Here is a 14,586-nt window from a genome sequence, read left to right as displayed (position 1 = left end):
TTTGATCAGAACATAGAACCTGATCTGAGTTCAGGTATGGGCAAAAATGACATGGTCACCTTTCAAGATTGCTTCCACTTTGATCTCCTCACCAAGCAGTGAATAAACCGTGTACAGAATATAGACGAGATACAGTTGCAAATGGTTGAGCATGGTTCCCCATGGCTTCCCATCCATCTCATAGAGGCGCAGTTGAGGTTCTCTGTCTTGACAGTGGGGTAAGATATCTACTAGGTTGCAGGAGCAGAGAACTGTAGGTTCACTGCCTGCAATGATATGAGTACCAGAAACAAATTTATATACAATTAAGGAAATAATTTTGCTACTCAGCAAGCTACGTCTAATATGTGGATTCTGGACCTTGAAATTCTTGGTCCTATACAGGGGAATCTCCTTTATTGTACTGCAAGGTCTAAGGGCTTCACATTGTTACCCTACCATAAAGGTTATGGAGATAATGAGGGTAAAAGCAGAATGGGAATAAATGTTGGGATGTTAGGGGAATGACAGACCCAGACAAAAGCAAGAAATTTTAATTTCTCTGGGTTTGGGAATAAGAAGATGTATTTGACTTTGAATGGGTAAGAGACAATGGTCCCCAGGATGCTTTATGAGAAGGTGTGAAAGTACTAAGAGGTCTCAACCCCCACTGCAAAGGAGAAGCTGTATTCTGGTTAATAATCCTGAGCCTCAGACTTCCAGAAATGAAGTGACCTTAACCTTGGGAGAAGTTATGGTATCAAGACAACGGTTCCTTTTTTACTCTCTATTATCCCAACAGCATGCCCACATCTCTTAGAAATAAGCATAAAAGATTGGAATATCATACCCAAGGTCTGCATGACATCATTGTAGATTCATTCAAAATCTGAGGACTTCTCTGGATAAATGGTCCCATTTAAAAATACAAATAATTTATTATTTTGTCAACTTAATTATTAGTAAAATTGAAACTGTGTCCAGTTAAAAATCAAAAGGAAACTATACAGATCCAAAAGCTTCTCTCTATACCAGCATATATTAGTTATAAATAAAAAGGTTAATAATATTCATAATAGCTTTGAGAGCTATAGAAGTAGGCTAATAATCTATTTAAAAATAATTATAAAACGTTACCAAGAAACATAAATGACTCTAAATAGCAGCACAATCATGTTCTTTGAATAGAGGACTTGGTGCAAATATCCCCAGATGTATGAATGGAGTAGTGGGTTTGAGAACCAAAGCAGTTTGGAGTTGCAAGAACAATATGTGAGGAGGACTTAGGTCATGCCAAGGAGATCACTGACACACTGCTTCACTGGCATATATGAAATAGTGTTTATAGGGAAAAAAATGTACAGGCTGGAAGGTAGGAGAGTCTACTTATGCTAATGAATAGTGCATTCTGGGAGGGCATTTTTGTAACAGTACAATTTCATGGTTGAGAAAGTGGCTTTGTTTGAAAGGGAGAGCTCACTCACTCAGCAGCTGGTACCAGCTTGTTCTTCCCATTGAGCCATTGCAGATCCTCTGAGCCTGTTCCTTCATACCAACGGGAGGGAGACTATTTGGATCTGTCACCAAAGTAATCCATAAATTTAACATAAGGACACCATGAATTGTCAGTATGATTTTTTTTACTTGAGAAAATTTGAAGCGCTTCTGGATGTGTAAAGAATGAGAACAGATAATGTTTGAAAAAGAATTGATATTGTAAATATATTAGTTTTTAAAAACTACTATGGGACAACTTACCACAAACTTAGTGACTTTAGATTAAATGACACTCATTTATCAGCTCACTGTTCTGCTCAGGGTATTATGATGCTCAAATCAAGATGTCATCCAGGCTGAGCTCTCCTCTGGGTTCAGGAACCTCTTTCAAACTCATTGGTTGTTGGTAGAATTTATTTCCCTGTGGTTGTAGGATTGAGGCCCCAATTGTCCATCTAGTTGTGAGCTGGGACCACTCTCAGCTCATAGAGGCTGCCTGTGGTTCCTTGCCAATGTGCAGTTTATAGGGTGGATATTTGTTTTCTTCCAAGGCAGCCAGAACAGCTCTCTAACTTCCTACTCTGCAGCCAGCTAGACCATCCACAGAAAGCTCGCTGCTTTAAAAAGAGCTCATGTGATTAGGTCAGACGCACCTGAATAATCTTATCTTCAGGTTAACTGACTTGAGACTTTAATTATGTCTGCAAAATCTTTTTGAAGCCGTACATAAATTAGTGTTTAATTGAATAACTAGAAGAAGGTATATGTAAAAAAGAGTCTGGGAATCTTGGGGCCATCTTAGAACTCTGCCTACTGCAATAAAGTGACAAAATAATTATTATGAGGAAAGCAGAAAGGTCAGTAGAGTACAAATTCTACAATTATTAAAAAATATATAATGTAGTACACAAGAAAAGTAGAGTTTTATATTAGTGGGGGAGGAGACAGATTGAAAAATGGCAAAGAGGGAAAATTACTAAGAATTTGAAAATAAAAAGGAACATCTAATTGTACAAAAATTGATTACAGATTCATTAAACACATTAAAAAGCCCAAATTATTGGATAAATATTAGACAAATGTAACAGTAAATCTTCTTTTATTTTATTTTTTTTATTAGTTTCTGCTTTATAACAAAGTGAATTAGTCATACATATACATCTGTTCCCACATCCCTTCCCTCTTGCGTCTCCCTCCCTCCCATGTAAATCTTTTATTTCAAAGGCATAAATAGTTAAAAAATATCTTTATAGGAGTATAATTGCTTTACAATGTTGTGTCAGTTTCTGCTTTATAACAAAGTGAATCCGGTATACATATACATATAGCCCCACATGCCCTCCCTCTTGTGTCTCCCTCCCACCCTCCCTATCCCACCACTCTGGGTGGTCACAAAGCACCGAGATGATCTCCCTGGGCAATGTGGCTGATTCCCACTAGCTATCTATTTTATATTTGGTAGTATATACAAGTCCATGTCACTCTCTCACTTCGTCCCAGCTTACCCTTCCCCCTCCCCATGTCCTCAAGTCCATTCTCTACATCTGCATATTTATTTCTGCCCTGTCCCTAGGTCCTACAGAATTTTTTTTTTTTTTTGGATACCATATATATGTGTTAGCATAAGGAATTTGTTTTTCTCTTTCTGACTTACTTCACTCTGTATGAGACCCTAGGTCCATCCACCTCATTTCAAATAACTCAATTTGTTTCTTTTCATGGCTGAGTAATATTCCATTGTATATATGTGCCACATCTTCTTTATCCATTCATCTGTTGATGGACACTTAGGTTGCCTCCATGTCCTGGCTACTGTAAGTAGAGCTGCAATGAACATTGTGGTACATGACTCCTCTTTTTGAATTATGGTTTTCTCAGCCCAGTAGTGAGACTGCTGGGTCATATGGTAGTTCTATTTTTAGTTTTTTAAGGAACCTCCATACTGTTCTCCATAGTGGCTGTATCAATTTACATTCCCACCAACAGTGCAAGAGGGTTCCCTTTTCTCCACACCCCTTCCAGCATTTATTGTTTGTAGAATTTTTGATGATGGCCATTCTGACTGGTGTGAGGTGATACCCCACTGTAGTTTTGATTTGCATTCTCTAATGATTAGTGATGTTGTGCATCCTTTCAAGTGTTTGTCGGCAATCTGTATATCTTCTTTGGAGAAATGTTTGTTTAGGTCTTCTGCCCATTTTTGGATTGGGTTGTTTGTGTTTTTGATATTGAGCTGCATGTGTTGCTTGTAAATTTTGGAGATTAATCCTTTGTCAGTTGCTTCAGTTGCAAATATTTTCTCCCAATCTGAGGGTTCTCTTTTCATCTTGTTTATGGTTTTCTTTGCTGGGCAAAAGCTTTTAAGTTTCATTAGGTACTATTTGTTTATTTTTGTTTTTATTTCCATTTCTCTAGGAGGTGGATCAAAAAGGATCTTGCTGTGATCTATATCATAGAGTATTCTGCCTAAATTTTCCTCTAAGAGTTTTATAGTGTCTAACCTTACATTTAGATCTTTTATCCATTGTGAGTTTACTTTTGTGTATGGTGTTAGGGAGTGTTCTAATTTCATTCTTTCAAATGTAGCTGTCCAGTTTTCCCAGCACAACTTATTGAAGAGATTGTCTTTTCTCCACTGTATATTCTTGCCTCCTTTATCAAAGATAAGGTGACCATATGTGCGTGGGTTTATCTCTGGGTTTTCTATCCTCTTCCATTGATCTATATTTCTGTTTTTGTGCCAGTACCATGCTATCTTGATTACTGTAGCTTTATAGTATAGTCTGAAGTCCAGGAGCCTGATTCCTTCAACTCCATTTTTCATTCTCAATATTGCTTTGACTAATTGGGGTCTTTTGTGTTTCCATACAAATTGTGAAATGTTTTGTTCTAGTTCTGTGAAAAATGCCATTGGTAGTTTGATAGGGATTGCATTGAATCTGTAGATTGCTTTGGGTAGTATATTCATTTTCACAATGTTGATTCTTCCAATCCAAGAACATGGCATATCTCTCCATCTGTTTGTATCATTTTTAATTTCTTTCATCAGTGTCTTATAGTTTTCTGCCTACAGGTCTTTTATCTGCTTAGGTAGGTATATTCCTAGGTATTTTATTCTTTTTGTTGCAATGGTAAATGGGAGTGTTTCTTTAATTTCTCTTTCAGATTTTTCATCATTAGTGTACAGGAATGCCAGAGATTTCTGTGCATTAATTTTGTATTCTGCTCTATAACAAACTCATTGATTAGCTCTAGTAGTTTTCTGGTAGCATCTTTAGGATTCTCTATGTATAGTATCATGTCACCTGCAAACAATGATAGTTTTACTTCTTCTTTTCTGATTTGGATTCTTTTATTTCTTTTCCTTCTCTGATTGCTGTGGTTAAAACTTCCAAAACTATGTTGAATAATAGTGGTGAGAGTGGACAGCCTTGTCTTGTTCCTGATCTTTCAGGAAATGGTTTCAGTTTTTCACCACTGAGGACAAAGTTGGCTGTGAGTTTCTCATATATGGACTTATTATGTTGAAATAAGTTCCTTCTATGCCTACTTTCTGGAGGGTTTTTTTTTTTTTTTTGCGGTATGCGGGCCTCTCACTGTTGTGGCCTCTCCCATTGCGGAGCACGGGCTCTGGACGCGCAGGCTCAGCGGCCATGGCTCGCAGGCCTAGCCGCTCCACGGCATGCAGGATCTTCCCGGACCGGAGAACGAACCCGCGTTCCCTGCACCGGCAGGCAGACTCTCAACCACTGCGCCACCAGGGAAGCCCCTCATCAGTGATTTTAGCCAGTAGTTTTCTTTGTGACATCTTTGTCTGGTTTTGGTATCAGGGTGATGGTGGCCTCATAGAATGAGTTTGGGAGTGTTCCTCCCTCTGCTATATTTTGGAAGAGTTTGAGAAGGGTAGGTGTTAGCTCTTCTTTAAATGTTTGATAGAATTTGCCTGTGAAGCCATCTGGTCCTGGATGTTGGTTTTCTGGAAGATTTTAATCAGAGTTTCAATTTCAGGGTTTGTGATTGGTCTGTTTTTATTTTCTATTTCTTCCTGGTTCAACCTCAGAAGGTCGTGCTTTTCTAAGAATGTGTCCATTTCTTCCAGGTTGTCTATTTTATTGACATGTAGTTGCTTGTAGTAATCTCTCATGATCCTTTGTATTTTTGCAGTGTCAGTTGTTACTTCCCCTTTTTCATTTCTAATTCTATTGATTTGAGTCTTCTCCCTTTATTTCTGGATGAGTCTGGCGAATGGTTTATCAATTTTGTTTATCTTCTTATAGAACCAACTTTTAGTTTTATTGATCTTTGCTATCATTTCCTTAATTTCTTTTTCATTTATTTCTGATCTGATCTTTTTGATTTCTTCTGCTAACTTTGGGCTTTTTTTCTTCTTCTTTCTCTAATTGCTTTAGTTGTAACGTTAGCTCATTTATTTGAGATATTTCTTGTTTCTGGAGCTGAGATTTTATTGGTATAAACTTCCCTCTTGAAACTGCTTTTGCTGCATCCCATAGGTTTTGGTTGGTCATGTTTTCATTGTCACTTGTTTCTAGGTATTTTTTGATTTCTTCTTTGATTTCTTCGGTGATCTCTTGGTTATTAAGTAGTGCATTGTTTAGCCTCCATGTGTTGCATATTTTATAGATTTTTGCTGTAATTGATATCTAGTCTTATAACATTGTGGTCGGAAAAGATACTAGATACAATTTCAATTCTCTTAAATTAAGCAAGGCTTGATTTGTGACCCAAGATACGATCTATACTGGAGAATGTTCAATGTACGCTTGGTAAGAAAGTGTAATCTGCTGTTTTTGGATGAAATGCCGTATAAATATCAATTAAATCTATCTGGTCTATTGTGTCATTTAATGCTTATATTTCCTTATTAACTTTCTGCCTGGATGATCTGTCCATTGGTGTAAGTGAGGTGTTAAAATCCCCGGCTATGATTGTGTTACTGTCGATTTACTCTTTTACAACTGTTAGCAGTTTCCTTATGTATTGAAGTGCTCCTATGTTGGGTGCATATATATTTATAATTGTTATATCTTCTTCTTCAGTTGATCCCTTGGTCATTATGTAGTGTCCTTTCTTGTCTCTTGTAATATTCTTTATTTTAATGTCTATTTTATCTGATATGAGTATTGCTACTACAGCTTTCTTTTGACTTCCATTTGCATGGAATATCTTTTTCATCCCCTCACTTTCAGTCTGTATGTGTCCCGAGGTCTGAAGTTGGTCTCTTGTAGACAACATATGTATGGGTCTTGTTTTTTATCTATTCAGCCAGTCTATGTCTTTTGCTTGGAGTATTTAATCCATTTACATTTAAGGTAATTTTTGATATGTATATTCCTATTCTCATTTTCTTAATTGTTTTGGGTTTGTTATTGTAGGTCTTTTCCTTCTCTTGTGTTTCCTGCCTGGAGAAGTTCCTTTAGCATTTGTTGTAAAGCTGTTTTGGTGGTGCTGAATTCTCTTAGCTTTTGCTTGTCTGTAAAGGTTTTAATTTCTCTGCCAAATCTGAATGAGATCCTTGCTGGGTAGAGTAATCTTGTTTGTAGGTTTTTCCCTTTCATCACTTTGGATATGTCCTGCTGCTCCCTTCTGGCTTGCAGAGCTTCTGCTGAAGGATCAGCTGTTAACCTTATGGTGATTCCCTTGTATGTTATTTGTTGCTTTTCCCTTGCTGCTTTTAATATTTTTTATTTGTATTTAATTTTTGATAGTTTGATTAATGTTTGTCTTGGCATGTTTCTCCTTGGATTTATCCTGTATTGGACTCTCTGTGCTTCCTGGCCTTTGATTGACTATTTCCTTTCCCATATTAGGGAAGTTTTTAACTATAATCTCTTCAAATATTTTCTCAGTCCCTTTCTTTTTCTCTTATTCTTCTGGGACCCCTATAATTTGAATGTTGGTGCATTTAATGTTGCAGAAGTCTCTAAGACAGTCCTCAATTCTTTTCATTCTTTTTTCTTTACTCTGCTCTGCAGTAGTTATTTCCAGTATTTTATCTTACGGGTCACGTATCCGTTCTTCTGCCTCAGTTATTCTGCTATTGATACTTTCTTGAGAATTTTTAATTACATTTATTATGTTGTTCATCATTGTTTGCTTGCTCTTTAGTTCTTCTAGGTCCTTGTTAATCATTTCTTGTATTTTCTCCATTCTTTTTCCAAGATTTTGGATCATCTTTACTATCATTACTCTGAGTTCTTTTTCAGGTTGACTGCTTATTTCCTCATCATTTGTTTGGTTGGTGGGTTTTTACCTTGCTCCTTCATCTGCTGTGTATTTCTCTGTCTTCTCATTTTGCTTAACTTACTGTGTTTGGAGTCTCCTTTTCACAGACTGCAGATTCGTAGTTCTCCTTGTTTTTGTGTCTGCCCCCAGTGGGTAATGTTTGTTCAGTGGTTTGTGTAGGCTTCCTGGTGGTGGGGACTGGTGCCTGTGTTTTGTTGGATTAAGCTGGATCTTCTCTTTCTGGTGGGCAGGACCGTGTCTGGTGGTGTGTTTTGGGGGTTTCCCTGACCTTGTTATGATTTTAGGAAGCCTCTCTGCTAATGGTTGGGGTTGTGTTCCTATCTTGGTAGTTTGGCATAGGTTGTCCAGAATTGTAGCTTGCTGGTCTTTGAGTGGAGCTGGGTTTTAGCATTCAGATAGAGATGTCTGTGAGAGCTTTTGCCATTTGATATTATTTGGAGCCAGGAGGTCGCTGATGGACCAATCTCCTGAACTAGGCTCTCCCACCTCAGAGGCACAGGCGTGACACCCAGGCATAGCACGAAGACTCTGTCAACCACATGGCTCAGAAGAAAAGGGAGAAAAAAAGAGAGAAAGAAAAAAAATAAGATAAAGTTATTAAAATAAAAAATAATTAAAAATAAAAAAAGTAAAAAATTAATTTAAAAAAAGGACAGAGACAACCTTGGGACAAATGGTAAAAGCAAAGCTATACAGACAAAATCACACAAAGATGCATACACATACACACTCACAAAAAGGGAAAAAGGAAAAAAAATCTATATATATTAAAAAAGGAAGAGAGCAACGAAATCAGTAAACAATTCTACCAATGATAATAAACTGTAAATATTAAACTAAGGTAAACATAAAACCAGAAATAAATTAGATTTTCAGAAAGCATACCCCAAGTCTACAGTTTCTCCCAAAGTCCACTGTCTCAATTTGGGGATGATTCTTTGTCTATTCCTGTATTCCCGAGATGCAGGGGACATCAAGTTGATTGTGGAGATTTAATCCGATGCTCCTGAGTCTGCTGGGGGAAATTTCCCTTTCTCTTTTTTGTTTGCACAGCTCCTGGGGTTCAGCTTTGGATTTGGCCCCACCTCTGCATGTTGGTTGCCTGAGGGTATCTGTTCCCACCTAGAAAAAAAGGGTTAAAGGAACAGCTGATTAGGGGGCTCTGGTTCACTCGGACCCAGAGGAGAGTGGGGTGTGGAATGTGGGGCGAGGCTGCAGCGGCCGAGGCCAGCATGATGTTGCAACAGACTGAGGTGCGCCATGTGTTCTCCTGGGGAAGTTGTCCCTGTATCATTGGACCCTGGCAGTGGTGAGCTGCACAAGCTCCCGGGAGGGGAGCTGTGGGTAGTGACCTGTGCTTGCACACAGGCTTCTTGGTAGCTGCAGCAGCAACCTTAGCGTTTCATGCCCGTCTCTGATGTCTGCGCTGATAGCCGCGGCTCGCGCCTGTCTCTGAAGCTTGTTTAGGCGGTGCTCTGAATCCCCTCTCCTCGCACACTCCGAAACAATGGTCTCTTGCCTATTAGGCAGTTCCAGACTTTTTCCTGGACTCTCTCCTGGCTAGCTGTGGTGCACTAGCCCCCTTCAGGGTGTGTTCACGCAGCCAACCCCAGTCCTTTCCCTGGAGTCTGACTTCTGAATCCTAAGCCTCAGCTCCCAGCCCCCACCCGTCCCTGTGGGTGAGCAGCCAAGCCTCTCAGGCTGGTGAGTGCTGGTCAGCACCGATCCTCTGTGCAGGAATCTCTCTGCTTTTCCCTCTGCATCCTTGCTGCTGTACTCTCCTCCATGGCTTCGAAGCTTCCTCCCCCACCTCAACTCCGCCAGTGAAAGGGCTTCCTATTGTGTGGAAACTTTTCCTCCTTCACAGCTCCCTCCCAGAAGTTCCACCCTTATTCTTTTGTCTCTGTTTTTTCTTTTTCCTTTTGCCTTACCCAGGTACGTGTGGAGTTCCTTGACTTTTGGGAAGTCTGAGGTATTCTGCCAGCGTTCAGTTGGTGTTCTGTAGGAGTTGTTCCACATGTAGATGTATTTCTGATATATTTGTGGGGAGGAAGGTGATCTCCACGTCTTACTCTTCTGCCATCTTGAAGTCTCTCTATAGGCTTGGCATAAATATTTCATTTGATTACTTGAATGTTGCATATACCCCGAACACAACACCAGAAGCAAAATTAGAGACAAGTGAAAAACTAGAAAATGTATTTTAGCAAATGAAAAATTCTATTTCTTATGTATGATGCATTCTAAAATAACAGAAATCTTTATAGAATAGGCAAATGACATGAACAACAATTCACAGAATATAAATGGTCAATAAACATGGAATTATGTCCTGAATCATCATGAAAATTAAGACCTAATATTGGACCTGTCAGCATTTATGAGGTAGCACTACTCAGTGTTTGTACGGAAGTTGGGAAATGGGCTTAACCATATGTTTTGTTTTAGTGTAAATTGACATAAACTTGTTGGAGCATACCTTTGATAATTCTCATCTAGAGCTGAGGAATAGTCAGAAGGATCCAGTTTTTCCCAATTCCATAACATATCCACATACACAGTTATGAATATTCAGTCATAGGTAACATTTAGTATTTACTCACTTGTTAAGTATTTACTTATCCTATGAGTTACTGATGAAGAAATTTAAATCCAGTATATATCTCCCATAATTATACCACTTATGTGTAGGTGAACAGGAATTTGAATTCAGGTATTTTTTTGGGTGGGGAGCTTCTTTTTTTTTCTTCCAGTTTTATTGAGATATAATTGACCTACAGCACTGTATAGGTTTAAGGTATACAGCATAATGATTTGACTTACATACATCATGAAAGGATTATTACAGTAAGATTAGTGGACATTCATCATCTCATATAGGTACAAAATTGAAGAAATAGAAAAAAAAATTATCCTTGTGATGAGAACTCTTAAGATTTACTCTTAACAACTTTCATATATAACGTACAGCACTGTTAATTATCTTTATCATGTTGTACATCTCTACTACTTATTTGTCTTATAAGTGGTAATTTGTACCTTTTGACTGCCTTCATCCAATTCGCCCTCCATCCAAACTCCTCCTCTGATAACCACAAATCTTATCTCTTTTTCTGTGAGTTTGTTTGCTTGTTTCTGAAGTATAATTTTTGCTTGTGTTTGAAGTATAATTGATCAAGAACACTATGTTAGTTCCTGTTACACAACATAGTGATTCAATATTTCTATACCATGATTGTCTATTTGTGGCACCACACAAAGATATTACATGGTTATTGACTATTTTCCCCACACTGTACATTTCTTACCTGTGACTCATTTATTTTGTAACTGTAAGTTTGTACCTTTTAATCTCCCTCACCTATTTCTTTCCTTCCCCCACCTCCCTCCCCTCTGGCAATCACCTGTTTGTTCTCTCTATCTATAACTGTGTTTCTGTATTGTTATGTTTGTTCATTTGTTTGTTTTTTAGATTCCATGTATAAGTGAAATTACACAGTATATGTCTTTCTCTGTCTGATGTTTCACTTAGCATAACGCCTTCTAGATCCACTCATGCTGTCCCAAATGGCAAGATTTCATTTTTTATGGTTGAGTATAAATTTCATTACATATATATCTTTATCCATTCACCTACTGATGGGCACTTAGGTTGCTTCCATACCTTGGCTACTGTAAATAATACTGCAATGAACATTGGGGTGCATATATCTTTTCCAGTTAGTGTTTTTGTTTTTCTCAGATAAATACCCAGAAGTGACACTGCTAGATCATATGGTAGTTCTATTTTCAATTTTTTGAGAAATCTTCATACTGTTTTCCATAGTGGCTGCACCAATTTACATTCCCACCAACAGTGCATGAGGGTTTCCTTTTCTCCACATCCTTGTCAAAACTTCTTATTTGTTGTCTTTTTGATAACAGCCATTCTGAGAGGTAGGAGGTGATATCTCATTGTGGTTTTGATTTGCATTTCCCTGATGATTAGTGATGTTGAGCATCTTTTCGTGCTTGTTGGCCATCTGTATGTCTTCTTTAGAAAAATGTCTATCCAGATCCTCTGCCCAGTTTTTAATTATGTTGTTTGTGTTTTGATGTTGAGTTGTATGAGTTCTTTGTGTATTTTGGGTATTAACTCCTTATCAGACATATCATTTGCAAATATTTTCTCCCATTCATTAGGTGGCCTTTTTGTTTTGTTGATAGTTTCCCTTGCTGTGCAACAGCTTTTTCATTTGATGTAGTCCCATTTGTTTATTTTTGCTTTTGTTTCCCTTGCCTGAGGAACAATATCCAAAAAATATTAATAAGACCAATGTCAAAAAGCTATTGTCTATGTTTTCTTCTAGAAGTCTTATGGTTTCAGGTCTTACATTTAAGTCTTTAAACCATTTTAAATTTATTTTTGTGCATGGTGTGAGAGAGTAGTCCAGTTTGATTGTTTTGCATGTAGCTGTCCAGTTTTCAATACCATTTATTAAACAAGCTCTGTTTTTCCAATTATTTATTCTTGCCTTGTTTGTCATAGATTAATTGCCCATGTAAGTGTGGGTTCATTTCTGAGCTTTCTATTCTGTTCTATTGATCTATGTGTCTGATTTTGTGCCAGTATCATACTATTTTGATTACTGTAGTTTTGTAGTATAGTTTGAAAACAGGGAGTATGATACCTCCAACTTTTTCTTCTTTATCAAGATTATTTTGGTTATTTGGGGTCTTTTGTATTTCCATACTTATTTTAGAATTATTTATTCGAGTTCTGTGAAAAATATCATGGGTATTTTCATAGGGATTGCATTGAATCTGTAGATTGCTTTGGGTAGTATTGTCATTTTAACAATATTTATTCTTCCAATCAATGAACAAGGTATATTTTTCCATCCATTTGTGTCTTCTTCAATTCATTTCATCGATGTCTTATAGTTTTCCAAGTACAGGTCTTTTACCTCAGTTAGATTTATTCCTAGGTATTTCTTTCTTTTTGATGTAATTGTAAATGGGATTGTTTTCTTAATTTATCTTTCTGATTGCTAGTGTATAGGAATTCAACAAATTTCTGTATATTAATTTTGTGTCCTTCAACTTTAACGAATTCATTGATGAACTCTAATAGTTTTTTGGTAGCATCTTTAGGATTTTCTATGTATAGTATGTTATCTACCAACAGTGACAGTTTTACTTCTTCCTTTCCAATTTGGATTCTTTTAATTCTTTTTATTGTCTGATTGCTGTGGCTAGGACTATACTATGTTGACTAAATTGGTGAGAATGAGCATTCTTGTCTTGTTCCTAATCTTAGAGGAAATGCTTTCAGCTGATATGATGTTAGCTGTGAGCTTGTCATGTATGATCTTGATTATGTTGAGGTATGTTACTTCTATATCCATTTAGTTGAGAGTTTTTTTTATCATAAATGAGTATTAAATTTAATCAGAAGCTTTTTTAAACATTTATTGAGAAGGTCATATAATTTTTATTCTTCAATTTACTAATGTGGTGTATCACATTGATTGACATATGGATATTGAACCATCCTTGTTTCTCTGGGATAAATCCCTCTTCCTCATGGTGTATGATTCTTCCAATGTGTTCTTGAATTTGGTTTGCAAATATTTTCTTGAGGATTTTTTCATCCATACTCATCATATTCATAAATGATATTGGCATGCAATTTTCTTTTTTTGTGATATCTTTTTTTTTTTTTGTATCAGGGTGATGCTGGCTTGGCAGAATGAATGTGTAAGTATTACTTCATCTGCCATTTTTTGGGAATTGTTTGAAAAGGATAGGTGTTAACTCTTTTTTTTTTTTGAATTTTATTTTATTTATTTTTATACAGCAGGTTCTTATTAGTTATCTATTTTATACATATTAGTGTATGTATGTCAATCCCAACCTCCCAATTCATCCCACCACCACCCCCTCCACTTTCGCCCCTTGGTGTCCATATGTTTGTTCTCTATAACTGTGTTTCTATTTCTGCTCTTCAAACTGGTTCATCTGTACCATATTTCTAGGTTCCATATATATACGTTAATATACGATATTTTACTCTTTCTGACTTACTTCACTCTGTCTAGATCAATACACGTCTCTACAAATGACCCAATTTCATTCTTTTATATGGCTGAAAATATTTCACTGTATATATGTACCACATCTTCTTTATCCATTCATCTGTCGATGGGCATTTAGGTTGCTTCCATGACCTGGCTATTGTAAATAGTGCTGCAGTGAACATTGTGGGGCAAGACTCTTATAAAATTATGGTTTTCATAGGGTATATGACCAGTAGTGGGATTGCTGGGTCATATGGTAATTCTAATTTTAGTTTTTTAAGGCACCTCCATACTGTCAACATAGTGGCTGTATCAATTTACATTCCGGCCTAACAGTGCTAGAGGGTTCCCTTTTCTACACACCTTCTTCAACATTTGTTGTTTGTAGATTTTCTGGTGATGCCCATTGTAACTAGTGTGAGGTGATACCTCATTGTAGTTTTGATTTCATTCCTCTAATAATTAGTGATATTGAGCAGTTTTTCATGTGCTTCTTGGCCATCTGTATGTCTTCTTTGGAGAAATGTCTATTTAGGTCTTCTTCCCATTTTTTGATTGGGTTGTTTGTTTTATTTAATTTGAGCTGCATGAGCTGTTAGTATATTTTGGAGATTAATCCTTTGTCCATTGATTTGTTTGCAAATATTTTCTCCCATTCTGAGGGTTGTCTTTTCATCTTGATTGTAGTTTTCTTTGCTTTGCAAAGCTTTTACGTTTCATTAGGTCCCATTTGTTTATTTTTGTTTTTATTTCCATTACTCTGGGAGGTGGATTGAAAATGATCTTG

This window comes from Mesoplodon densirostris, chromosome 7 (assembly GCF_025265405.1).
Source record: "Mesoplodon densirostris isolate mMesDen1 chromosome 7, mMesDen1 primary haplotype, whole genome shotgun sequence".
Taxonomy (NCBI): Eukaryota; Metazoa; Chordata; class Mammalia; order Artiodactyla; family Ziphiidae; genus Mesoplodon; species Mesoplodon densirostris.
The sequence above is the reverse complement of the archived record's forward strand: the minus strand, read 5'-3'. Positions refer to the sequence as shown.